At 46.9% G+C, this 26,418-nt stretch overlaps 1 protein-coding gene across 3 annotated transcripts in view; it reads right to left on the bottom strand.

Moving 5' to 3' along the window:
- The window catches only part of EXTL3 (exostosin like glycosyltransferase 3), a 168,220-nt gene that overhangs the window by 100,709 nt on the left and 41,093 nt on the right, over window positions 1-26,418 (bottom strand). For all 3 annotated transcript variants that reach the window (XM_081903866.1, XM_081903865.1, XM_081903867.1), the window contains exon 2: window positions 7,399-7,528. The gene's annotated coding sequence lies outside the window, so the exon portion shown is untranslated. The remainder of the gene's footprint in view (window positions 1-7,398; window positions 7,529-26,418) is intronic.

The following is a 26,418-nucleotide window of genomic DNA, read 5'->3' as shown; positions in this document are numbered from 1 at the left end:
ATCATTCTAACATTCATTAATTTTGCAATGTTTCTTAAGATAGTCCTTAAATTTCTTCCAATCTTCTTCTTCTGCTGTCTCTCTTCCCTGGTCTCCGATTCTGCCGGTCATTTCTGCCAATCCCATATAGTCTATCACCTTCATCTGCCATTCTTCCAAGGTGGGTAGGTCTTGTGTCTTCCAATACTTTGCGATGAGTATTCTTGCTGCTGTTGTAGCGTACATAAAGAATGTTCTATCCTTCTTTGGCACCAATTGGCCGACAATACCCAAGAGAAAGGCCTCTGGTTTCTTCAAAAAGGTATATTTAAATACCTTTTTCAGTTCATTATATATCATTTCCCAGAACGCCTTAATCTTTGGGCATTCTGCATTCTGTACCATTACAACACCCTATCCCTACTGAGATTGACTATTCTTGTTTCCTCCTAGGTCAATCCCCAAATGTGCACTCTGAGAAAGCTCGTGTTACTGTGCAGTGAAGAGCACTCCATTTTTATTTTTAAAAAGGACATGTTCAGCGTATCTGAACAGGGCTGCTTTTTCAGGAAGGCAGTTCTTTCTTTCTTTCTTTCTTTCTTTCTTTCTTTCTTTCTTTGCAATTTTGAAAATACAGTGGTACCTCGGGTTACATATTACCTCGGGTTAAGAACTTTGCTTCAGGATGAGAACAGAAATCGTGCTGTGGTGGCGCAGCGGCAGCAGGAGGCCCCATTAGCTAAAGTGGTGTGCTTCAGGTTAAGAACAGTTTCAGGTTAAGAACAGACCTCCGGAACGAATTAAGTTCTTAACCTGAGGTACCACTGTAATTTTTATTTGATTTCACAATAGGGTTACCAGACGTCCCTGGTTCCTGGGGACAGTCCCCGGATTTCCAAATCTGTCCCTGGGAAACGTGGCAGCGGCAATCTCAGCAGCCCGGAGCCAGCCTGGTAGCGCAGTTGGCTCTGGCTGGCTTCAGGAGCTGCCCCGCTGCTGCTGCCACTGCCGAAGGGGAACCGGGGACGTCTGGCGGTACAGATCTCCTGCCCCCTTCCCCCTTTGTTTTGACAGATCGGGGGAAGCTCGGGTGTCGCGAGTGGGTGGCCATTGCCCAGGAGGGGTGCAAGGCATGCAGTTTCTCTGCCAGGCAAGGTGCAAAGCCCATCTTTCACACCCTGTGAAACATAAATGTGCAGAGTTTTTAAAAAACTGGGCAACAGCTGCCCACCCGCGACTTCCATGCCTCCTCCAATCAGTCAAAACAAAGGGGGAAGGGGGAAGGAGATTGGGGGAGTCATGGGTGGGTGGCACACCATTGCTGTTTTTAAAAACCTCTGTGCATTTATGTTTCACAGGGTGCGAAAGAAGGGCTTTGCCCCTTTATACAATATGCATGCGTGCTTGGGCCCAGGGCCTTTTGCCTCACCTTCCCCACCACTGACTCCCTGTTGCTACTCAGCTTCAAAAAAAAAAGTGTCCCCAGATTCATTGAACTAAATCTGGTAACCATATTTTACAAGCATAAAATTATAATAATACCAAACCCCACCCCACATTTAGAGCTTTCTCTGAATCTCTAGACTTTCCCCATCCCCTCCATGGGTCTCATTGCCATCATTTCCCAATGCATGTTGTTTCATAGAAGAAGAGTGACTAGTGGGGTGCCACAGGGTTCTGTCTTGGGCCCGGTCTTATTCAACATCTTTATTAACGACTTGGATGATGGACTCAAGGGCAACCTGATCAAATTTGCAGATGACACCAAACTGGGAGGGGGCTAACACCCCAGAGGACAGGATCATACTTCAAAATGACCTTGACAGATTAGAGAACTGGGCCAAAACAAACAAGATGAATTTTAACAGGGAGAAATGTAAAGTATTGCACTTGGGCAAAAAAAATGAGAGGCACAAATACAAGATGGGTGACACCTGGCTTGAGAGCAGTACATGTGAAAAGGATCTAGGAATCTTGGTTGACCACAAACTTGGCATGAGCCAACAGTGTGACGCGGCAGCTAAAAAAGCCAATGCAATTCTGGGCTGCATCAATAGGAGTATAGCATCTAGATCAAGGGAAGTAATAGTGCCACTGTATTCTGCTCTGGTCAGACCTCACCTGGAGTACTGTGTCCAGTTCTGGGCACCACAGTTCAAGAAGGACACTGACAAAGTGGAACGTGTCCAGAGGAGGGCAACCAAAATGGTCAAAGGCCTGGAAACGATGCCTTATGAGGAACGGCTAAGGGAGCTGGGCATGTTTAGCCTGGAGAAGAGAAGATTAAGGGGTGATATGGATATGATAGCCATATTCAAATATATAAAAGGGTGTCACATAGAGGAGGGAGAAAGGTTGTTTTCTGCTGCTCCAGAGAAGCGGACACGGAGTAATGGATCCAAACTACAAGAAAGAAGATTCCACCTAAACATTAGGAAGAACTTCCTGACAGTAAGAGCTGTTCGACAGTGGAATTTGCTGCCAAGGAGTGTGGTGGAGTCTCCTTCTTTGGAGGTCTTTAAGCAGAGGCTTGACAACCATATGTCAGGAGTGCTCTGATGGTGTTTCCTGCTTGGCAGGGGGTTGGACTCGATGGCCCTTGTGGTCTCTTCCAACTCTATGATTCTGTGATTCTATAGCACATATTTTTGTAATTGTTACATTACAAGTGTTATTAAAATCCTGCTGATGTTTCCATCCGCTTACAGCGGTCTCCCAATCAGGAAGGCAGTTCAGGTGTAGCTGCAACTTCCAGAATAGCCCCTTGCTGTTCTTCCAACTGGCCATTACGTCTGGAGCAAGGAAGATGTGGAAAATGGGTGGTGGGTGACACTGCTATCCCCCAGTCTAAATTAGCATTCCCATCAAAATGGAACAAGCAATGGCAAAAGGTTCCGGGGGGGGGGGGACGACCCACCACGCACCACTTGACTGTTATTCCTCCTGTTCAATCAAAAATTACTTCAAACAATGGGAAACTGCCGTGGGAAGTCGAGGTTATTGTCCAAAGTCACTGGGCCCTCCAGGGTGCAGTTTCCTATTGTGTCCCCACGGACTCCGCGTTCTGTTCAAAGGTGTGGTAGGTGGGCTCTAATGAGCTCCGAAGCAGGCAGGAGAAAGGAAGGGAACAAAAGCAGAAGGAGTTTCGTAGGAATTCAGCTACTGCAGACCCCAGGAAGCAGTCAGGCCAGCTCATAAGAACGCCAGTAACCTCTATTTATCACAGCAATTCCTAGCCCAATGAATATAAATGAGCCTCCATCTCTCCACGAGAAGGAGGGAAAAGTTATCACCAAAATAGCAGAGCTGAAAGGCGATCGGTCGAAACACCCTGCAAAAGGCACCCAGTTTTCACTAATTGTGGCGAGAGAAGGAAAGCTACGTTGAGCAACAACACACCTTTTTTTTTTACTGATAATAAGCAGCTAAACAGTTGGAGGATCTATACAACTCTGTAACATGCAGAAAATAGCATTATTGGAGAAACCAAAGACTGGAACTGAGGGAAGTCGGGGTGGGGTGGGGGGATGGGTTTTATGGGGGGAGGAAAAATGGGGGGGAAATAAGGATATGTTTTTGGGAAATATGTTTTGTTATAATTTTGAATAAAATTTATTTATTTTTTAAAAAAAGAGCAACAACACCTTACCACCTTATCCCCGAATGTCATGCTCTCACACACTTTAGTACTTCTGAAAATTCCCTGGGCAGCCAATGTACCGTATTTTTCGCTCTATAAGATGCACCAGACCACAAGACACACCTAGTTTTGGGAGGAGGAAAACAAGAAGAAAAATATTCCAAATCTCAGAAGCCAGAACAGCAAGAGGGATCGCTGCGCAGTGAAAGCAGCAATCCTTCTTGCTGTTATGGCTTCTGGGATAGCTGCGCAGCCTGCATTTGCTCCGTAAGACGCACACACATTTCCCCTTACTTTATAGGAGGGGAAAAGTGAGTCTTATAGAGCAAAAAATACGGTAATTGTCAGCCTTATACCCACAACCATGAGGAGTAGAAACATTTATTTAAATTTAGGGGTGGGTAGCTGGTGCGAGGGGGACGCGGGACTTGTCCAAAGCCTTATTGAAATCAAGATACACTATGTCCACAGCATTCCACTAATCCACCAAATTCCATCACAAAAAGAAACTAACCTCTTTTCATAACAGCACAGAGAAGGAAACCATTTCCTTTCCAAAACAGCCAACAACAAAACATCTACAGGTGACATTTAACTTGGTGGCACCAGCTCAGAAGCAGGCTAGAAAGCACCACAGTGGCCTCCCCGGGGCACAAGCCTGGGCAGTGTCTATGGAGGTACATGTGGGTCCAAAGGAAAGCAGAGCAATAAGTTTAACGCCAACTTGGCTGCAGGAGTCGCCGGAAGGAGGCGTACAAGGTGCCGTCCAACCATCTTAAAGGTAAAGGTAAAGGTACCCCTGCCCGTACGGGCCAGTCTTGACAGACTCTGGGGTTGTGCGCCCATTTCACTTAAGAGGCCAGGGGCCAGCGCTGTCCAGAGACACTTCCGGGTCACATGGCCAGCATGACATCGCTGCTCTGGCGAGCCAGAGCTGCACACGGAAACGCCGTTTACCTTCCCGCTGGTAAGCGGTCCCTATTTATCTACTTGCACCCGGAGGTGCTTTCGAACTGCTAGGTTGGCAGGCGCTGGGACCGAGCAGCGGGAGCGCACCCCGCCGCAGGGATTCGAACCGCCGACCTTTCGATCGGCAAGTCCTAGGCACTGAGGCTTTAACCCACAGCGCCACCTGTGTCCCCAACCATCTTAGCCCCATGAAAAACAACAAAAATAAACTGTATATGAACAAAACAGACAAGCAGGAGCTTAAAACTTAGCAGAGAAGAGCCCCATGTCACCCCTAAAGTTTTATAGGGTATCCTGGCACAGTTAAGTCCAAAAAATTTTAGTATAATAGCATTAGCAGGAATCATTATGACGTCTGCATCAAAATGATTACAAAGCCTGGCTGCTGCTTCCCAAGTCCTCCTCTCCCTGCGCTGGCTGCTTAAATTTTCACCTTTGCACATCTCTGTATCATTTTGGGACATTCCCAAATCACTTCCCCAGTACCTTGAAGACTACCTCTTTCCCATCATCAGTGCTCACCTGCCTCCCCATTCTCTCTAATCAAGTTTCCTACAAAATCTACGCCAAATCTCTGCCTATTAAATTGGAAGAATGGATGCTGACAAAAGGTCTACCTGGTAAAGAGCAGGCTGGTTTTAAGGCAGGCTCGTCAACTCTTGACCAGTGTCTAGTATTAAGTCATCTTGTGGATAAATATGTCATGAGAAATAAACAAAAACTCTTTGTGGCATTTGTGGATTTAAAAAGTGCCTTTGATTCGGTCGACCGCAACAAACTATGGACTAAACTAGAACACCTTGGTATCGACCCATATCTACTTACACTGATTCAAAGTTTACATTCTAATAACCAAATATATGTTAAAGTATCAAAAGATGGTAGACTTGCAGGTCCTATTCTGAATAATCGAGGAGTTAGGCAAGGCTGTATCTTGGCCCCTACCCTATTTAATCTATGGCTTCCCACCTGTGTTAGACACTCAGATATATAAGCTAGGTGCCAAATGGCGCCTTAGACTTGGGTTGCGGCGGAATGCCTGTTCATCAGGGTCCCTTCCAACACTACAATTTTACGATTCTATGATTTCAGCTACATTGCTTTGCTGTAATCTCGTTCTTACAACAACAACAACAACAACAACAACAACAACAACAACAACAACAACATATCATTTATACCAACAGAATATTAATATACAACAGTCTATTAAACATTAAAAGCTTCCCTAAAGAGGGCTGCCTTCAGATGTCTTCTAAAAGTCTGGTAGTTGTTTATCTCTTCGACATCTGGTAGGAGGGCGTTCTACAGGGCGGGTGCCACCACCAAGAAGGCCCTCTGCCTGGTTCCCTGTAACTTGGCTTCTCGCAGGGAGAGAACTGCCAGACGGCCCTCCGAGTTAGACCTCAGTGTCCGGACTGAACGATGGGGGTGGAGACGCTCCTTCAGGTATCCTGGACCAAGGCCACTTAGGGCTTTCAAGGTCAGCACCAACACTTTGAATTGTGCTTGGAAATGTACTGGGAGCTAGTGTAGGTCTTTCAAGACCGGTGTTATGTGGTCTTGGCAGCCATTCCCAGTTACCAGTCTAGCTGCCGCATTCTGGATTAGTTGTAGTTTCCGGGTCACCTTAAACAATTCACTTGTCCCACTAGGCAAGAAGCGAGAATCACACCCAGTGGAAACGGTATTAACTATGGACGTTCACATGTCTTTTGCTATGCACAGGTCAGCTGGCTCAATGGAGATGTCAGTTTGCAATCTGGCACCCAGAAATCTCCAGTACTGGACCCGCACCAGTAGCAAAACACCCCTGGCACCCGGGGAATTTCAAAGACTGCTTTCACCTGCCTGCATGCCAACCGCGAAGCTATGGGTATCGGCATGCAAACAAGGTGGGATATTAAGCTAATATATTAACCTTTCCAATCAGTTGTCTAAGAGGGTCTAAATAAAAAAAAAGACAACATGCCCAGTCCAACCAAGTTGATGTTGAAGAATCATTGCTTCAACATTTGTGATCTTTGCTATTTTCGATACACTGGTATTAGTTCACCTATGGACTGGACATGTTGTTTGGATACCTGATTATTGTCTTCCAAAGCTATTCCAAACTTAAAAATGGAAAGCGTAAAGCTGGTGATCAACAAAAGAGGTTTAAAGACTGTCTCCAGGCAAATCTTTAAAAATGTAGTATAAACACTAACAGTTGGGAAACACTGGCCTGCGAGCGCTCCAGTTGGAGAACAGCCTTTACCAAAGGTGTCATGGGATTTGAAGACATTCTAACTCTGGACGCAAGGGAGAAACGTGCTAAGAGGAAGGCATGCTTGGCAAATCCACACCATGATCAACTCCTGCCCGGATACCAATGTCCCCACTGTGGAAGGACGTGTGGAACCAGAATTGGCCTCCATAGTCACTTATGGACTCACTTTTAAAACCGTGTTTAAGGAAGACAATCTTACTTGGCTACGAGTGATCGCCAATGGCGATGTTTCCAAATATACCGTAGGTGGGCTCTTTAATGCAACAGTAGTTGCAAGAAAGGTAAACTGTGGAGCCACCTTTGGGTAACAGAGGGAATGCAAGCAAGAAGCAGTTACAAGACAAATGGAGGACTTTATACTTTAGCAGGGTAGATTTGCTGTTGATCAATAGAAAAGCAAGTTTTGTTTTGTTACAAATATGCATTTCATTATTTGTATGTGACTTCTTCTCATGGGGATATAGCGGACTGAAAAAGTCAATCTCATTTTTACATAAAGACAAAGAAACCAGCTCACTTAAGAGACAGAATTTCACCTTACCTCAATTTTGTGACCAGCCTGCAACCCAGAAAGAGCCTCCAATCTGTCCACTGGATGAAACACTGGAAAAACTTTTAATGTCCCGATTTCCCACCAGAAACAGGATTTTACGGATTATCAACAGGATCAGCTGCAAGAAGAGTTAAAAAAAGGGGAGATAATGAAGGAAAGATAGAGAAAGTAGTATTCTCTGAAGTCAGTTGTTAGGCACACACATATATGGACGGATAAACACATGGCAACTAGAGTGAGTCAGCAATTGGACTGCTTGAACAGTAATGGAAGAACACGGTGGAGATAATAATGGCCTGTGGAATAGAAAAACCCACACAGACCGTCCAAGTGCATTTCTCAATGACAAGGATGAAGATCCAAAAGTATTAATACATGCTTCAGATGCAAATCCGCACAGGACGTGGGTGGCACTGTGGTCTAAACCACAGAGCCTAGGGCTTGCCAGTCAAAAGTTTGGCGGTTCGAATTCCCTCGACGGGGTGAGCTCTCATTGCTCGGTCCCTGCTCCTGCCAACCTAGCAGTTCGAAAGCACGTCAAAGTGCAAGTAGATAAATAGGTACCGCTCCAGCGGAAGGTAAACGGAGTTTCCGTGCGCTGCTCTGGTTCGCCAGAAGTGGCTTAGTCATGCTGGCCACATGACCCGGAAGTTGTACGCCGGCTCCCTCGGCCAATAAAGCGAGATGAGCGCCGCAACCCCAGAGTCGGCCACGACTGGACCTAATGGTCAGGGGTCCCTTTACCTTTAAGATGCAAAGCAACCACAAAATCTGGGCAAGAAAGCATTTGGGGCAAAAATAAACCATTCCAATGACAACTGTACTTTTAAAATATGTTTAGCCTGGAGAAGAGGAGATATGAGAGCCATCATGGCTGCTACATAGAGGATGGAGCAAGCTTGTTTTTTGCTGCTCTGGAAGGTAGAACTCAAACCAACTAAGTCAAGTTACAAGAAAGGGGACCCCCCAACTCAACATTAGGAAGAACTTTCTGACCGCAAGAGCTGTCCATCTATGGAATGAACACCCTGGGGAGACTGTGGACTCTCCTTCCTTGGAGAAGGTTGGATAGCCATCTGTCATGTGGATGCTTTAGCTGAGATTCCTACACTGCCAGGGGTTGGAGTCGATGACTCTCTGGGTCGTTTCCAACTCCACATAACACCGGTCTTGAAAGACCTGCATTGGCTCCCAGTACGTTTCTGAGCACAATTCAAAGTGTTGGTGCTGACCTTGAAAGTCCCAAACAGCCTCGGTCCAGTATACCTGAAGGAGCGTCTCCTCCCCCATCGTTCTGCCCGGACACTGAGGTCCAGCTCCGAGGGCCTTCTGGCAGTTCCCTCACTGCGAGAAGTGAGGTTACGTGGAACCAGGCAGAGGGCCTTCTCGGTAGTGGCGCCCGCCCTGTGGAATGCCCTCCCACCAGATGTCAAAGAGAACAACAACTACCAGACTTTTAGAAGACATCTGAAGGCAGCCCTGTTTAGGGAAGCTTTTGATGTTTGGTGCATTACGGTATTTTAATATTTTATTGGAAACCGCCCAGAGTGGCCTAGAGTGGCTGGGGAAGCCCAGCCAGATGGGCGGGGTATAAATAATAAATTATTATTATTATTATTATCATCATCATCATCATCATCATCACTACTACTACTACTACTACTACTACTACAATTCTATGATTCTAAATTGTAACCATCTCCCATTCCAGGAAGGAAAGTGCCCAATTTGGAATTATTAAAAAATGCTCTCTCAGACATGCACTCCCTTCAGCTTCATGGAATGAAGAGTTTCTTTCCCATTATATACATTAAAAAAAATCTCCCACGCATTGTGCAAGTATTTTCCCCCACCGATAAGCCTCTCCTGGATTTTCAGTATTTAACACAACAGCCAATCTAGCAGCTGTTGAAAGAATGAATACCTAATCTACATTCCTTTGTGGAAATCTCCTCCCTTCTGTATCTCCTAGCTCGAAATAACTCTGATAAGCAAACTATGCACACTGATGGCGCTGTGTGCCACAGTGGGGGGAGCAGCTTTTTCGAACAGAGAAGCAGGCGACAGGTTGTGGGTAGGGTCCCTCCATCCTATACCTACACTCCCCAGACAATCGCCTCTTCCTGCTCCAGAGCAAGGCTAAGAAATAAGGGGGATAGGGAAGTGCTAAGCAATAGGAGAGGGGGCGTTCAGCATCCCTGCCCATCTCATGAGAGCCAGCGTGGTGTAGTGGTTAAGAGTGGTAGACTCGTAATCTGGTGAACCGGGTTCGCTTCCCCGCTCCTCCACATGCAGCTGCTGGGTGACCTTGGGCCAGTCACACTTCTCTGAAGTCTCTCAGCCCCGCTCACCTCACAGAGTGTTTGTTGTGGGGGAGGAAGGGAAAGGAGAATGTTAGCCGCTTTGAGACTCCTTAGGGCAGTGATAAAGAGGGATATCAAATCCAGACTCTTCTTCTTCACCCACTGAAGTTACAGAACATCCCTCAGTGCTGCTTCACCCTCTATGACTTATAGAGAGCACTTTGACTGTGTGTGTGGTTGTGCATCCACACAGCAACTCCAATTAGATTTTAAACATATAAATTTATTTATTTCCTCGTAATTTTTGCAAATAGGGACGCAGGTGGTGCTGTGGTTTAAACCACAGAGCCTAGGGCTTGCCGATCAGAAGGTCGGCGGTTCAAATCCCCGCGACGGGGTGAGCTCCCATTGCTCAGTCCCAGCTCCTGCCAACCTAGCAGTTCGAAAGCACGTCAAAGTGCAAGCAGATAAATAGGGACCGCTCTCCGACGGGAAGGTAAACGGCGTTTCTGTGCGCTGCTCTGGTTCGCCGGAAGCGGCTTAGTCATGCTGGCCACATGACCCGGAAGCTGTACGCTGGCTCCCTCGGCCAGTAAAGCGAGATGAGCGCCGCAACCACAGAGTCGGCCACGACTGGACCTAATGGTCAGGGGTCCCTTTACCTTTACCTAATTTTTGCAAATGTTGAGAAGCAGCCTATATTTTGAGACAAGTCATAATGTGTAGCTCTGGAACTCCCTGCCTATTGACATCAGGTCTTCTCTGACCTCTTTTTCGGCGCCTGCTAAAATCGTTCTTGTTTAGACAAGCCTACCCAGACATGCAGAATGCTGATGTATGCTTTAATTTGCTTTGAGTTTCTTGCTGGTTTTATCTTTCAAATGTTTGACAGGGTTGCTTCTACTGATAATTTTATAGTTTTATTTTCTTTGTAAACAGCTTTGAGAAATTATTATTATTATTAGTTTGTAAATTTTATGAAATAAATTCAAATAAATACTCTGCCTGAAGTCCAAACGAGATCTATAGAATGCCTGTAGAAGCCCATTAGCAGCTTCAAGCAGCGCTAAATTTCCTTCAGAAACAACACATTTGTTCCTTTCTCTGCAAGCTCCTCTTAACACTAGAGACATATCTCTGATTTAATCACAGTTTCGCAACCGAAGCCAACGCCCAATCCCTTTTTATCCTATTTCAGCATTACTCCAGTAAGTGCAGGGAAGCAGGCCGTGCCTTTGATGGTGGACGCATCAGTTTAGGGTCTTTAGATTAATAGTGGCAAAAAGTCTCCATATGTTTAGCCAGCCCACAAAGCCCCCCCCCCCCCAGGCCAGAAGAACTGATATTAAATGATGAGTCAGAGAACAGGCAGGCAACAGGCTCTGACTGCAACAACAAAAACCACAGCAAAATGCTAGGAATTTGGAGAGACAACATTTACAGCTGTATGTACTGTGTCAGAAAAAGGGGCTGGGGTGTTGGACGCACAAATCGTTGACCCGGCAAGCAGAGGAAAAGTGTTTTTGTCTTTTTTCCCGAGCAGATACGCAATCCATCAAGCGCAGCAAAGGCTCATCCGCAGAACAGAGGCAATACCCTGGCCTCAGAATTCACTCACCACGTCTAGAACTGTTTTGCCAAGCGACAAGAGCAGAGATCCATTTTTCAACACAGGGTTTTACCATTTATTTCTCGCCGCCTTTGCAACCAACCGGATTTGGACAAAGAGATAGTGCAGGATAAGCTCTGAGGGCAGGGAGAGAGGAAGATTAGGAGATTCGGCTGGGATTGCAAAGTTCAGAGCTACAGAAACCCAGCCATATCTAAAGTCCAGCATTTCCCAACCTGGTGCCCTCTGCATGTTTTGAACTTCAACTTCCATCAGCCCTAGCCAGCACAGCCATGGATCAGAAGGTTGCCGGTTCAAATCCCCGTGATGGGGTGAGCTCCCACTGCTCGGTCTCTGCTCCTGCCAACCTAGCAGTTCAAAAGCACGTCAAAGTGCAAGTAGATAAGAGTCGGTGGAAGAAGATTGGAAGAAATTTAAAGTTTATTTACAGAAACATTGTAAAATTAAGGAATGTTAGAAGGATGTTGGAATGAAGTTACGTGGTTTTAGCAGAAATGTTATAAAAGATTAAGTAAAAATAGATTGTTAATTGGTGAGAATGTAAAGTTACATTATATTAAGATAAATTATTAGGATAAAAAAAAAGATGGAAAGGATTTGCTGAAATAGCTCATTGAACTAGAACACAAAAAAGGGAGGTGTGAGGAGGTCAAAGAAACAAGCAAATGAAAGATAAGTTATGGAAGGATTGATTTGTTGTTTTTTTCCTTAATTGTTTTTATTTCTCTGTGTTTTTGCTCTTTTTTCTTTTCTTTTTCTTTAATTTTGTAATCTTTCAAAACCTTAATAAATATTATTTTTTTAAAAAAAATAAGTGCAAGTAGATAAATAGGTACCGCTCCGGTGGGAAGGCAAACGGCATTTCCGTGCGCTACTCTGGTTCGCCAGAAGTGGTTTAGTCATGCTGGCCACATGACCCGGAAGCTGTACACCGGCTCCCTCGGCCAATAAAGCGAGATGAGCGCTGCAAGCCCAGAGTCGTCCGCAACTGGATCTAATGGTCAGGGGTCCCTTTACCTTTACCTTAGATTCCCAAGCTCTGCTACTAGCCTAAACCCTCCCTTGATAGCTAATCAACTGAGCCCAGCGCAGAGTTGTTGATGGGACTGCTAAGCAGAGCTTAGTTGCACAGCGGGTTTGAGCACACCAGCCGGGATTCTTGCTTTCTGTTTCAGCCCAGTTTCAGATGCTTGATCCGTTGCTAATCCCTAATATATATATATTTTTGTTAAAGAGCCTCTTGACCCAATTGTTCCCTTCCACCTTTACAGCAGCCCTTGTAATCCTGAAACGATGGGAACTGCTTCACTTTCCAATAAGGAGCAAATGAAACTATCACTTTCCTGGGTGGCATTTACTCCATATTAATGAGATAAAATCCTCAATTCTTTTCTCAGGCTGCCGGCAACCTAGAATTAAGACTGCCCACATATTCTGCACAATCGGAATCTGAACAGCCTTTATTTCACCCATGCAAGATGTCCTCCACTGGCTTAGTTCAGCATCCTGCACCCGAAATCAAAACTGCATGTTTCATTACTTCATAAGGGCTAGAAGCCTAATTTAGGAAGAGCTGCAGCAATATTCATACTGAGACCAATGTGCTGTACAGGAGCTGGATATGCTTAGAATGAGAAAGAGGAGACTGAGAGTAGATGTGATAAAGGTAAAGGTAAAGGTAAAGGGAACCCTGACCATTAGGTCCAGTCACGGATGAGACTGGGTTGGCAGCGCTCATCACACTTTACTGGCCGAGGGAGCCGGCGTACAGCTTCCTGGTCATGTGGCCAGCATGACTAAGCCGCTTCTGGCGAACCAGAGCAGCGCACAGAAACGCCATTTACCTTCCCACTGGCGTGGTACCTATTTATCTACTTGCACTTTGACGTGCTTTCGAACTGTTAGGTTGGCAGGAGCAGGGACCGACCAACGGGAGCTCACCCCATCGCGGGGATTCGAACCACCGACCTTCTGATCAGCAAGCCCAAGAAGCTCAGTGGTTTAGACCACAGCGCCACCCCGCGTCCCGTGTAGATATGATAGCCATCTTCAAATATCTTAAGGAAGATGGAGTGAGCTTCTTTTCTCCTGCTCTGGAAGGTAGGACTCGAACCAACAGCTGACTAAACATCAGGGAAAACGTTCTGACAGCGTATCTGAAGAAGTGTGCATGCACACGAAAGCTCCTACCAATAGCAAACTTAGTTGGTCTCTAAGGTGCTACTGGAAGGGATTTTTTAAATTTTGTTTCAAAGTTCTGACAGTAAGATCTCTCCAACCATGGAACGGTTTTTCACTGGAGGCTTTTAAGCAGAGGTTGGAGGACCATCTGTCATGGATGCTGTAGTTGAGATTCCTGCATTGCAGAAGGTTGGAATGGATGACCCTTGGGGTCCCTTTCAACTCTTCAGGTCTATGATACAGTGGTCAGAGTGACAGAACAAGGCTGGGAAGCTTGTTCCACGCAGCCATGAAGTTCACATGGACCATTTACGTACTTTCAGCCTAGTTGGTTGTTGGTTACAAACCAATGCCTGTCTGCAGAATTATCCCACAGCTGCCCTTCCAACATGCCAGCCCTGGAGAGTAGTCGCTACCACACTTTATTCCCTCTTCCCCATATAATACCACAATAGCCGCCTTCTTCAATGAGCAGGAACCTTCTCCAATCCATCACTTTGGCATTTTTTTATTTATAAAATCATTTATGTCACACCCTAAAAAAATTAAAAAGGTCCTCTAGGCAACTCACAACCATAAAAACACAAGTGCAATAAAAACAGGGAGATTCAAAACAGAGCCATTAAAACACAATCAAGCAGAAAAGAGGAATTCAAAACAAACTCAAAAGCCCAGAGGAATAAAAAGAGGTTTACAGCATCCCATCCCTGCAAGGACCACTAGAAGGGTTTTCTCCTTTCCACCTTTGGTGCAGCTTCCCTCTTGCACAAGACCTGAATATAGTCGTATCTTGGATCCCGAATGCCTTGCGACTCAAACATTTTGGCTCCCAAACATTGCAAACCCAGAAGTGAGTGTTCTGGTTTGCGAACGTTCTTCGTAACCCAAACGTCCAACATGGCTTCCGATTGGGTGCAGGAAGCTCCTGCAGCCAATCAGAAGCTGCGCCTAGGTTTTCAAATGTTTTCGGAAGTCGACCAGACTTCCGGAACAGGGTCCGTTCGAGCGCCAAGGTACAACAGTATCTCACACAAGGGTCATTCATCAAGCCTGATGCCAACCTGTACCAATGCAACTCCTCTAATACAGTGGTACCTCGGGTTACATACGCTTCAGGTTACATACACTTCAGGTTACAGACTCCACTAACCCAGGAATAGTACCTCGGGTTAAGAACTTTGCTTCAGGATGAGAACAGAAATCGTGCAGCGGCAGCAGGAGGCCCCATTAGCTAAAGTGGTGCTTCAGGTTAAGAACAGTTTCAGGTTAAGAACTGACCTCCAGAACGAATTAAGTACTTAACCCGAGGTACCACTGTAATAAAAATAATAATAATTTATTATTTATATCCCGCCCATCTGGCTGGGTTTCCCCAGCCACTCTGGGCACCTCCCAACAGAATATTAAAAACACCAGAAAACACCAAACATTAAGAACCTCCCTAAACAGGGCTGCCTTCAGGTGTCTTTTAAAAGTAAGATAGTTGCTTATTTCCTTGACATTTGATGGGAGGGCGTTTCACAGTGTGGGTGCCACCACCGAGAAGGCCCTCTGCCTGGCTCCCTGTAACCTTGCTTCTCGCAAGGAGGGAACTGCCAGAAGGCCCTTGGCGCTGGACCTCAACGTCCGGCTGAATGAACGGGGGTGGAGATGTTCCTTCAGGTATACTGGACCGAGGCCATTAGGCTTCAACTCGTGAGAAGTGGGGTAAAAATGGCCAGGGCAAGGGAAGATTTTTCTCACATCTCCTTTTGAGGGTCACCCTGTGTATCGCCTATATAAGGAGTCCCGCTTATTCCATATGCCATAATGGGAATCCTCATTTCCCTTAAGGGAGTTTTCCAACACCAAGGACTCTTCTCCCCTTTCCCAGCTTTCGCTCTTCCTTTTAAGCTTAAACCTTCCTTGGGAAAACGAGAGGCTGCGCAGCAAGAATCCATCCCCTGCCAACACTTCTCAGGGCACTCAAGGGTCAGATTTTGTCCTTTTTTACAAACACACACAAGCATCTAAAAACAAGGACAAGAAAGGATTGGGAAGGAACATGGGAACCAGTTCAGTTCCACGTTTCTTGGGCTCCTGAGTTTCCCGTTCTTTGGGCTTTGCTAGTGCAAGCAAATAGTTTCGGCATCAACACCGCCTACAAAACAACCAGACAACATCCATAGTTGCTTGTCTGTTACCTTCATGCAACACGTTTGTGTGGACTTCCTGAAAGCACCCGGTTGGCCACGGACGGTGGAGAAACAAGTCGCCGGATGATACAGCCATGCCCTTGTGTCTCAACTCAAAAGAAATCCATTACACAGCCCCGAAAGTGAGATTTAGAATTCCATCCTGTGGCTGCGAACATGTACTTTGCGTGAGAAACAACATCACTGACAGAATACATCATCGTTTTGAAAGGGGTGTTCAGCTTGTCTTGCACACAGATAAACCAATTGCAGTTGCTTCCAAGATCTGGGACACCAGGCAAGTAACACACAGAGAGAGGAAATCAATATGTTGGCATTTTTACACAGTGCTCACGGTGTCCCTGGAACCTCAAAAATAGAGCCGTTTTCTTTTTAATTAAAAAAAGCCCTTCCACTCGGGCTCTGCGTTCTTTACAGACATTTCTGAAGATGTTAAAAGCGTGCAATTCTGTGTCGGAGGCAGATGCATCATCCTTCCAATTTAGGCTTATTAAGCAAGGCCCAGCTGTTCAATAGCTGGCAGCCAGTTTCTGTCCCAATTTCAAAACCATGACTCAAGATGTGCTGATTTACACAGCGCCGAGGTGAACAGGAGAAGAAAATGGCTAAGGAAGAGGCAGACCCAAATATGTAGCTACATTCCTTATAAATTCAAATTCAAAATCCTTTATTAGGCATAGCACACCACACATACATATCATAATACAATATAATATAAAATAATAATACAACGCAACATCATCAGCTACCATTAACAACCACTAAGTCTCCTTATCATGGCCCATTCTTTCTTCATGGACAGCTCTTAGAAATTCGGCCGCTAGTAAAGTAATTTGATCGTCGCTGTCCGCCAGCATGCCCTGGACAGTTGGTTGGATAAACATTCCTTATAGACGGGAGGACTCTTGTCTTCGCAATCGAACAAATGTACTGAGAAAGCGCAGAGGTGGGTAAGTGCAGAATTCAATACCTTGAGGATCTCAGCTTTTTAAATAGCAGGTTTCTCATCCCTAAGGATAAAACGACAGACCTGAAGGTATGCAGGAAATGGCCTGCTTTGCACATAGCACACAGAATTTATAGAATTGCAGAGGTGGAAGGAGCTGGAGCATAAAGAAGGCTGATCGCCAAAGAATGGATGCTTTTGAATTATGGTGCTGGAGGAGACTCTTGAGAGTCCCATGGAGAGAAGGCCCTCTGCCTGGTTCCCTGTAACTTGGCTTCTCGCAGTGACGGAACCGCCAGAAGGCCCTTGGAGCTGGACCTCAGTGTCCTGGCTGAGCGATGGGGGTGGAGACACTCCTTCAGGTATACTGGACCGAGGCCGTTTAGGGCTTTAAAGGTCAGCACCAACACTTTGAATTGTGCTTGAAAATGTACTGGGAACCAATGTAGGTCTTTCAAGACCGGTGTTATGTGGTCTCGGCGGCCGCTCCCAGTCACCAGTCTAGCTGCCACATTCTGGATTAGTTGTAGTTTCCGGGTCACCTTCAAAGGTAGCCCCACGTAGAGCGCATTGAAATAATCCAAGCGGGAGATAACCAAACATTCCCAGCAACCAGGATTCAGAGGCCTGCTGGTGGTGACAGAATCCCCAATAGCAAGTGCTAGCATTCAAAGTCTATCGGCCTGCCATCAGCAGGAAATCCCACCCCCCCCACCTTTCCCCCGTACATGAATTAGCTTACAATTTTCCCATGCTGAAATTCCATCCACTTTCAGCCCCGCCTGCAACTCTGGGGCTCATCACACTCCTCCTAGAATTTCTTTATGACCCCCCTAGGGAGCTAACCGTCTCTGGCAAATTGACATTCCCTTGCCCCTGCCAGGCTATGAATATACTACAAGCTGACACCAACAGAGCCCCGTTACGACTCGGCTTCCCAACTGCAGTAGACAGACATGGTTAGTTAGCAGCATCTCGCATCAGCAAGTTTTCCGCCAGCCCGGGGCTTTACCTCTGCACACAGGCTTTTCTTAATAAGTCCCCGCTGGTTTGCCCTTACATAGCATCCTTCACCCTGAAGGACACGAAGTTGTTTTCACTGTCTGGGATGCAGGATAGCACCAGCTGCTCTGCACACCTACCACCTAGTTATCTAGGAGAGTCAGCAGTGGTTGTCAACCTTTTTTTCCTCTGGGCCACACTTCCAGAATAGAAATTTGCAAATGCCACATTGAATTTAGTTATTCATTAAAAAAAAAAGACATTGGAAAACAACAAGACGAAAACAGTGCTTGATTTATAACAGGGATGTCCAACAGGTCGATTGAGATCTACTGGTTGATTGCGGGGCGTCCCTGGTCGATCCTGATCGATCGCGTGATGCTGAGCGATCTCCCCGCCCCTCTAAAAAAAGCTCTGCAACTCAGGCCTGATTTATAACGCAGAATACACCTGCTTTATAATATGACCATGAGACCTCCAGAAAGTATAAAATATTGCAGCTATGTAAGAACACGAAGCATTTCCAAAATATAATACTGTCCCTGAATCTTCCTGCCACGTTTGGCATCCTCTCCTGACACACAACTGGGTTGGTGGACTCTGGGAGACCAGGGTTCAAATCCCCACTCAGCCATGAAGCTAGTTGGGTGACCCTGGACCAGTCATTGCCTCTCAGACTAACCCACCTCACAGGGTTATTGTGAGGATTAAATGGGGGGGACGAGAACCATGTACACCGCCTTGAGCTCCTTGGGAAAAAGGTAGTATAAAAATGTAATCAATCAATAAATTGCAAATGGGGACATGGAGAGAACCAAGGATGCGGAAGAGAGTGGTTTGCCCAACACAAACCAGGAAGGTTCATGAAAAGGACAAGACTGAAACCAGTGGCTTCTGAATTCGTAGCCACTGTGTTCAACAATGAATCATAAGAATATGGTAAGAGGCTGCTGGATCAGGCCAATGGACCATATAGTTCAGGGGTCGGCAAGGTTTACTGGGCACGGGCCGGATCACTCCTGCAGAGATCCTCCGTGGGCCGGGCCGGTGCAGCGTGACGCCGGAAATCGCATCCATACATGTCCGTGGTGCCAGAAATCGCTTCTGCGCATGCCCAGACGCCGAAAATTGTGCCTGCACAGAAGCAATTTTCAGCATCTGGGCATGCGCAGAAGCGATTTCCGGAGCCACAGAAGAGAGTCCCTGTGCCGCGCTGCGCCGGTTTAGGACAGCGCACAGGGACTCGCCGAGCGGGCGGCTCGGTTCAGCTTCCGGCCCATGGGCCTTAGGTTGCCAACCTCTGATCTGGTCCAGCATCCTGTTCTCGCTGTGGCCAGCATTCAAAATTCACCAGGCGCATTTTGCACCTGGCTACCAGCCACTTGCAACCAGGGATGGTGCCTGACATCTCCAACACCTGGGAGGTGCATTCTTGAGGAACCCTTGGATCGGAAGTGTTTTCACACACCAGCAACACATCCTGTAGAATTCTATCCATGCTGTTTTATCTGCCCAATCAGAATGAATTTCAGGAACCGTAAAGTCATATTGAAAAATACAACTTTGAGCGATCTGGCCGCAAAATGGCAACTAGGCATTCCGTTTTGGCAGCTGTAACCCTGGTTTAAAAAGCCACTTGGCTCCTGCCTTATATATCTGAGTTTCTAACACTATCAGTGTCCAACCAGATCCCTGCGAGAAGGGACCCACAAACAGGATTCAAACACAAGAGCAACTCTTTCTCCTCCTGTGGTTTCCAGCAACCAGTACTTGGAAACATTAATGCCTCCAACTGTGGAGGCAGAGAATAGCCATCAAAGAATAATCACAGGCGCACAGAAGAGCAAATTGGGCAAAGCTAAGCAAGCCAAGGGACGTGGGTGGCGCTGTGGGTTAAACCACAGAGCCTAGGGCTTGCCAATCAGAAGGTCGGCGGTTCAAATCCCCGCGACGGGGTGAGTTCCCGTTGCTCGGTCCCTGCTCCTGCCAACCTAGCAGTTCGAAAGCAGGTCAAAGTGCAAGTAGATAAATAGGTACCGCTCCGGCGGGAAGGTAAACGGCATTTCCGTGCGCTGCTCTGGTTCGCCAGAAGCGGCTTAGTCATGCTGGCCACATGACCCGGAAGCTGTACGCCGACTCCCTCGGCCAGTAAAGCGAGATGAGCGCCGCAACCCCAGAGTCGGCCACGACTGAACCTAATGGTCAGGGGTCCCTTTACCTTTAAGCAAGCCAAAGAAGAACTACACTGAATTGTTCTGGCTACCATGTTTATTGCGCATGGAATATGCGCAGCATAGGGCTGAGATGTCTTTAAATCCAGCCCTGCAGAAAAAGTCAGCTTTTTAGCCAAATACCATCAGAGGCATTGATAAAGTCTGGTGCTTGCTTTACCTGAAGACTGTAAATCTTTACACGTCAAAAGCAGTGTTGCTCGTAAAGCATGGTATTAAATATTTCCCAGCCCACAGCGCTGCAGGGCTAAGTGCTCGTCTCTGGGCTCTGCAAGGGAAGCAGAAAACTGGCTGGTCGCCCTCAGCTGGAATCATGCCTCAACAATACAAGAGCACGATACAAAAGTTCACTTTACTGCTTCAGCAAAAGCCAGTTGCAAGAAAAGGAATACTTTCTCAGGGATGAAATTAAAGTGAAATGGACTCTTTTCATGTTTGTCAATAAGGAGAGCGACTAGCTTTTTACGCAAAACAGCAGGGCCAATTGCAAAGGATCTCACAAGGAGCCGTGAACTCGCTTGGCCTCTTCTTTCACTGTCCAAGTTCGTTCCCTCCAGGCAGCCAATCTAAATGCAAATTGTAAAGAGGCAAGAGCTGCAATGTTTTGGAAGAAGAAGAGCAGGAGAGAGAGAAAAAATAATTGCAGACAAAGCAGCAAAGGAAGTACTTGAAAACATAATCCTGCATAGGTCAAGAGAGCCTGACTGGGCTGAATTAATCATTATGCTAACGGCAACAGAGTCCGAACTGTGCTGTGGCCCAATTATCCAGGAGTCAAGTCAGTGCCTTGAAAAAGTGCTACCAAGCTTGATCTCCCTGAAAGTTCCTTGCAAACTGGAACCTAAAGGTAAAGGTAAAGGTACCCCTGCCCGTACGGGCCAGTCTTGACAGACTCTGGGGTTGTGCGCCCATCTCACTTAAGAGGCCAGGGGCCAGCGCTGTCCGGAGACACTTCCGGGTCACGTGGCCAGCGTGACATCGCTGCTCTGGTGAGCCAGAGCCGCACACGGAAACGCCGTTTACCTTCCCGCTGGTAAGCGGTCCCTATTTATCTACTTGCACCCGGAGGTGCTTTCGAACTGCTAGGTTGGCAGGCGCTGGGACCGAGCAGCAGGAGCGCACCCCGCCGCAGGGATTCGAACCGCCGACCTTTCGATCGGCAAGTCCTAGGCGCTGAGGCTTTAACCCACAGCGCCACCTGCGTCCCAAAAACTGGAACCTAGTTCTACACAAACTACTAGGCTGGGCGATATATTGATATATTGTCCAAAACGGGGATGCGGGTAGCACTGTGGTCTAAAGCACTGTGCCTCTTGGGCTGGCCGATCAAAAGATCAGCAGTTCGAATCCCCATGATGGAGTGAGCTCCCGCTGCTCTGCCCCAGCTCCTGCCAACCCAGCAGTTTGAAAGCACGCCAGTGCAAGTAGATAAATAAGTACCACTGTGGCAGGAAGGTTAACGGCGTTTCTGTGCGCTCTGGTTTCTGTCACGGTGTCCCGTTGCACCAGAAGCTGTTTAGTCCTGCTGGCCACATGACCCGGAAAACTGTCGGTGGACAAACACCGGCTCCCTCGGCCTGAAAGCGAGATGAGTGCTACAACCTCATAGTCACCTTGGACTGCACTTAACCATCCAGGGGTCCTTTGCTATTTTATTTTTAATTTTTTTTACTCTTCATCCCCTCCTCCTAAGCAGCTGACTTCACACATTGCAAGCCCTACACAGCTGAACATTTTGTAGCTGGAGGCTCCTTCAAAGTTGTGCAGAAAGGCCTATCTAGGGTCACTTGAGGAATTCTTAGTTAGGCCTGATTCTTAGCTAGGCTAAACAGTCACCAGATCTATTTGCCATTTGAAAAGGAAGCAGGGGGAGAAAGAGAGAGTGTTAACTGTACAATTCCTGCACCGCCAAAGAAATTTTCCCCATGGATGCCTCCCAATGTAGCTCACGCTGGGTTATGTTAAAAACCTCGATCTCATGTTCAGAACGCTTTTGACTCTGAAAATACAAGCGCATTTATAACCAAATAAGGGGCTGAACAATGAAGACCCATTTCCCGAATACGCAAACTTTACCCCAAGCCAGATACCAAGTCTCTGCACACACAAAAACCCTTCAAGGACTCAAGGGAGACGTTTGCCGGAGCCGCATTCAGACCGCCATAAGTTAACACCAGTCCTTCCGTGGATGTTTCTCAGCTTGATTCCTTACAACAGGGTACCTACACCTATGAAGAGCACCTGCCCAAATCGAGGCCAGGTACAAGCAGTGTTCGAAATTAGCCATTATTTTTTAAGGCGATGCATACCAGAAAGCATTGTCTCCCCAAATTTGTCAGTTGGGTAACAGTGTTCAAAATTAGCCAGGCGCCAGGCGCAATTTGCACCTGGCTATTGGCCACTTGCGACCAAGTGAAGATGCCTAGGCGCCAGGATGGCACCTGTCTCCACCATCTGAAGGCGCGTGCCCAGGGATTCTTGGATCTGGACTGGTTTCACACACTAACAACACATCCTATAGAATTCTATCATCCTATGAAATTGAGGGACGAAAATGCTTTTTTCAGTGTAGCCGGAGCATGAGCTGTGAACGATGTTATGAATGGACCACGTCACCATTAAGAGAAAGAGGTAGGTAGGAATAGGCCAATATATATGTGGACTGTCCCTGGATCAAGGGATTTTTCTTCTTTAAGTTCTCAAGGTTTTTAACCCAGCTCAAAGTGGTCGTCTGTACTAGTCGGATGTCTAACTGATAATCAATCACGGCTAGTCCAGCATCTGGAAAAATAAGAGATGCCTTGCCCCAAAATGGCAACTAGACATTCCGTTTTGGTGACTGTAACCTTGGTTACAGACAGCATCTTAAAAAACAGAGACATCACCTTGCCGACAGAGGTCCGTGTAGTTAAAGCTATGGTTTTCCCAGTAGTGATGTATGAACCATAAAGAAGGCTGATCACCGAAGAATTGATGCTTTGGAATTCTGGTGCTGGAGGAGACTCTTGAGAGTCCCCTGGACTGCAAGAAGATCAAACCTCTCCATTCTGAAGGAAATCAGCCCGGAGTGCTCACTGGAAGGACAGATCCTGAAGCTGAGGCTCCAATACTCTGACCACCTCATGAGCAGAGAAGACTCCCTGGGAAAGACCCTGATGTTGGGAAAGATGGAGGGCACAAGGAGAAGGGGACGACAGAGGACGAGATGGTGGGACAGTGTTCTCGAAGCTACCAGCATGAGTTTGACCAAACTGCGGGAGGCAGTGGAAGACAGGAAGGCCTGGCGTGCTCTGGTCCAGGGGGTCACGAAGAGTCGGACACGACTAAACGACTAAACAACAATAACAACAACCTTCATTTAAGTAGCCTGCTGGTAGTAGCTAGGGAAAATCCATAATATGTAGCTTTTTTTGGAGGGTGGCACGGCTGAATCCAGAGCAAGCACCAGGGCTGTGGAGCAGCACTCTAAGAAACATCCCTGCTGCCAATCACGGGTTAGGATTGCGCCTGCAGAAATTTACATCGGCACAAGCTTTTTTTGGACTACATCCCATCCCATCAGATGCATGAAGTGCTATCCGAGCTGCAGGTACAGATACCTATGGTTTGGCAGTAGGATGCGTTTGTGTGTACATATATACAGTGAGGTCAGAAAGGAATGAAATGCAGAAAAGTGCAGGTGGTGATAATTGTAGTTTTAAAACTGCTCCTTCCCAAAGAACAGTTGTGTTGATAACACAGGGCATCCAGGCACTGGTAAACCAATTACTATTGCTAAGCCACTTCATGCATGTAGTGAGATAATAATAATAATAATAATAATAATAACAACAACAACAACAATAAATTTTATTTATACCCCGCCCTCCCCAGCCAGAGCCAAGCTCAGGGCGGCTAACAGCAGTAAAATTACAACAAAAACATAAAAGGGGGGGAAAGAAACAATTTAAAATACAGGTTAAAATGCAATTTATAATGCAGCCTCATTTTAAAGTAGCTGATAAATCAAGACCATAAGGGGAGGGAAACATAAAGGTCAGACTGAGTCCAAACCAAAGGCCAGGCGGAACAGCTCTGTCTTGCAGGCCCTGCGGAAAAATGTCAAGTCCTGCAGGACCCTGGTCTCTTGTGACAGAGCGTTCCATCAAGTCGGGGCCAGTGCTGAAAAGGCCCTGGCCCTACATGAGACCAATCTAACCACCTTGCGACTTGGGACCTCCAAAGTGTTGTCATTTGTGGACCTTAAGGTCCTCCGCGGGGAATACCAGGAGAGGCGGTCCTGTAGGTAAGAGGGTCCTAGGCCACATAGGGCTTTAATGGTCAAAACCAGCACCTTAAACCTGACCCTGGACTCCACCAGGAGCCAGTGCAGTTGGTAAAGCACTGGATGAATGTGATCCCGTGGCGAGGACCCCATAAGTAGGCTTGCCACGGCATTCTGCACCCACTGGAGTTTCTGGAGATGAAAACTCATCCAATCAATCCAGTCCACAGGTGATGGCACATAACCCCTTGAGGCACCACAAATTCAGTGGTCTCACATTGGGAGCATCCCCAATTGAGAGGGACATTTCTGTACCCACTGGACACCCGGGGGACTCCATGTTATGTAAATCCAAGTAGATCCACTCCATGTCTGCATTTGCGGGCAAGAATTAGGAACCCCACTGCAGAAAGAAACATGCACTGAAAAAGGTGGCAGGGGAGAGAGGGAGGGAGAGAAGACCCCAAGCATTTTTTATTTCAATTTTAAAAGGCTGCAACATAGCTAGGAAGAACCAAAGGTCGCTCCAAACATCCAACTCTAGCGCCATGGCTCAACCAGAAACCTGTCGGCTTTTTCTCACGCTCAAATCCCACCCACTGGATTAAACAATGTATTTTAAACCATAGTTACTGCTAATCTTCAAGGTGCCATAAGACTCCTGAGTGTTTCCCGTGACCATGGAAGAGACTTAGCCACAATAACCACCAACCACCGATTGCTCTCCTAAATTTGCAAACACCAAATTTCTGTCTGTCTGCCTTCCCCGTTCTTTCTGTGTTTATACCCAACAGTTCTTCTGCAATGGAACGCAAGAGGGCTCACAGAGGATTAGAAATGCAGGAATCTACCTTGAACAGAGTCAGACCATGGGGTCCATTCGGATCAGTCTTGTTTACGTCAGCCGGCGGTGGCTCAACAGGTTTCCAAGTGGGACTCTCTCTCAGCCCTCTCTAGAGATGCCAAGGACTGGCTATGGGAACGTTTTGCATGCAAGGAATATTCTCTAACCCTGAGCTGCAGTCCTTCCTAGCCATTCTCCTGTCAGGGCATTGACCGGACCCAGAAATGATTAACTTCAACATGTGCTTCAGACAGTGTCCTGGGGCCTACTCACTTGCAGGACACACAACCACACTGGCATCCAAATTACAGCTTGCAGCTGAGTATTCCCAGCAGTATAAAACTACAGTGGTACCTCAGGTTAAGAACTTAATTCGTTCCAGAGGTCCGTTCTTAACCTGAAACTGTTCTTAACCTGAAGCACCACTTTAGCTAATGGGGCTTCCCGCTGCTGCCGTGTGATTTCTGTTCTCATCCTGAAGCAAAGTTCTTAACCCGAGGTACTATTTCTGGGTTAGCAGAGTCTGTAACCTCTAGCATCTATAACCTGAAGCGTCTGTAACCCGAGGTACCACTGTACTGATTTTGTGCATGTTCACTCCACCTTCAGCCAACCGCTCCGCACCTTGCCAAGCAACAAAGCAGCTCCTCGTGAGAGCATTTTTGGTTTTTGGCTACTGCTGCAGTCAGGAATTAATTCTGCTCGGAGCTGGGCCAACAGGCTGCAACCCACCTGGGTGTGTCAGCCTAAATCTGGAAGTTGGAGCATGTCGGCGGGATCCATGCTTACTCAACAGTTTCAAGGGAAAAGCCATCGATGTGGTCTGATCACATGGGAGAGGGCTTAGTGTCAAGGCTCCAGGAAATCAGAAAGAAAGGAAGTTACTCTGGTTGCAAGGAGAAAGGTGCCCCCTGGATATATGGGGCAGAGGAGAGAAGGCAGCAGGCGGAAAGTGATCCAGCTCAGGAGCTGAAAGTCAAATCAGAAAGCGAGCCTCAATGCCAAATCGAAGCCTTAGGAACGCAAGGAAAACAGCTTTCCACCAATTCCGATCCCTCCCTTACTTGGCAAGTGGCTGAGATCACAACCCCCAGATCTAGACACTCTGCCAACCACTTTCCAATCATCTCATACTGAGAGAGACAGGCTCTGACAGCCTTTTTGGAGGATTCAAAGCAGAACACAATTTTCAGAATTTAAATGTGCCCCTTTTCACATTCTGCATCTCAAATAACTAATGGCGGGCATCCATCTCTGAAAGACAAGATGGCCTGCCACTCCCCATCTTCCCCCGAAATAGAGATGCCGCAGGGGGGGCACTGAGTACACTCTTCAAGGAAAATATTTCAAGGTCCCTCTCCAAGGGACATGTTCTACCCGGCACTGAGGTCCAGTGCCGAGGGCCTTCTGGC

This window comes from Podarcis melisellensis, assembly GCF_964234715.1.
Source record: "Podarcis melisellensis genome assembly, chromosome: 3".
NCBI lineage: Eukaryota > Metazoa > Chordata > Lepidosauria > Squamata > Lacertidae > Podarcis > Podarcis melisellensis.
Note: the sequence above shows the minus strand (reverse complement) of the source record. Positions and strands in the feature narration are given on the sequence as shown.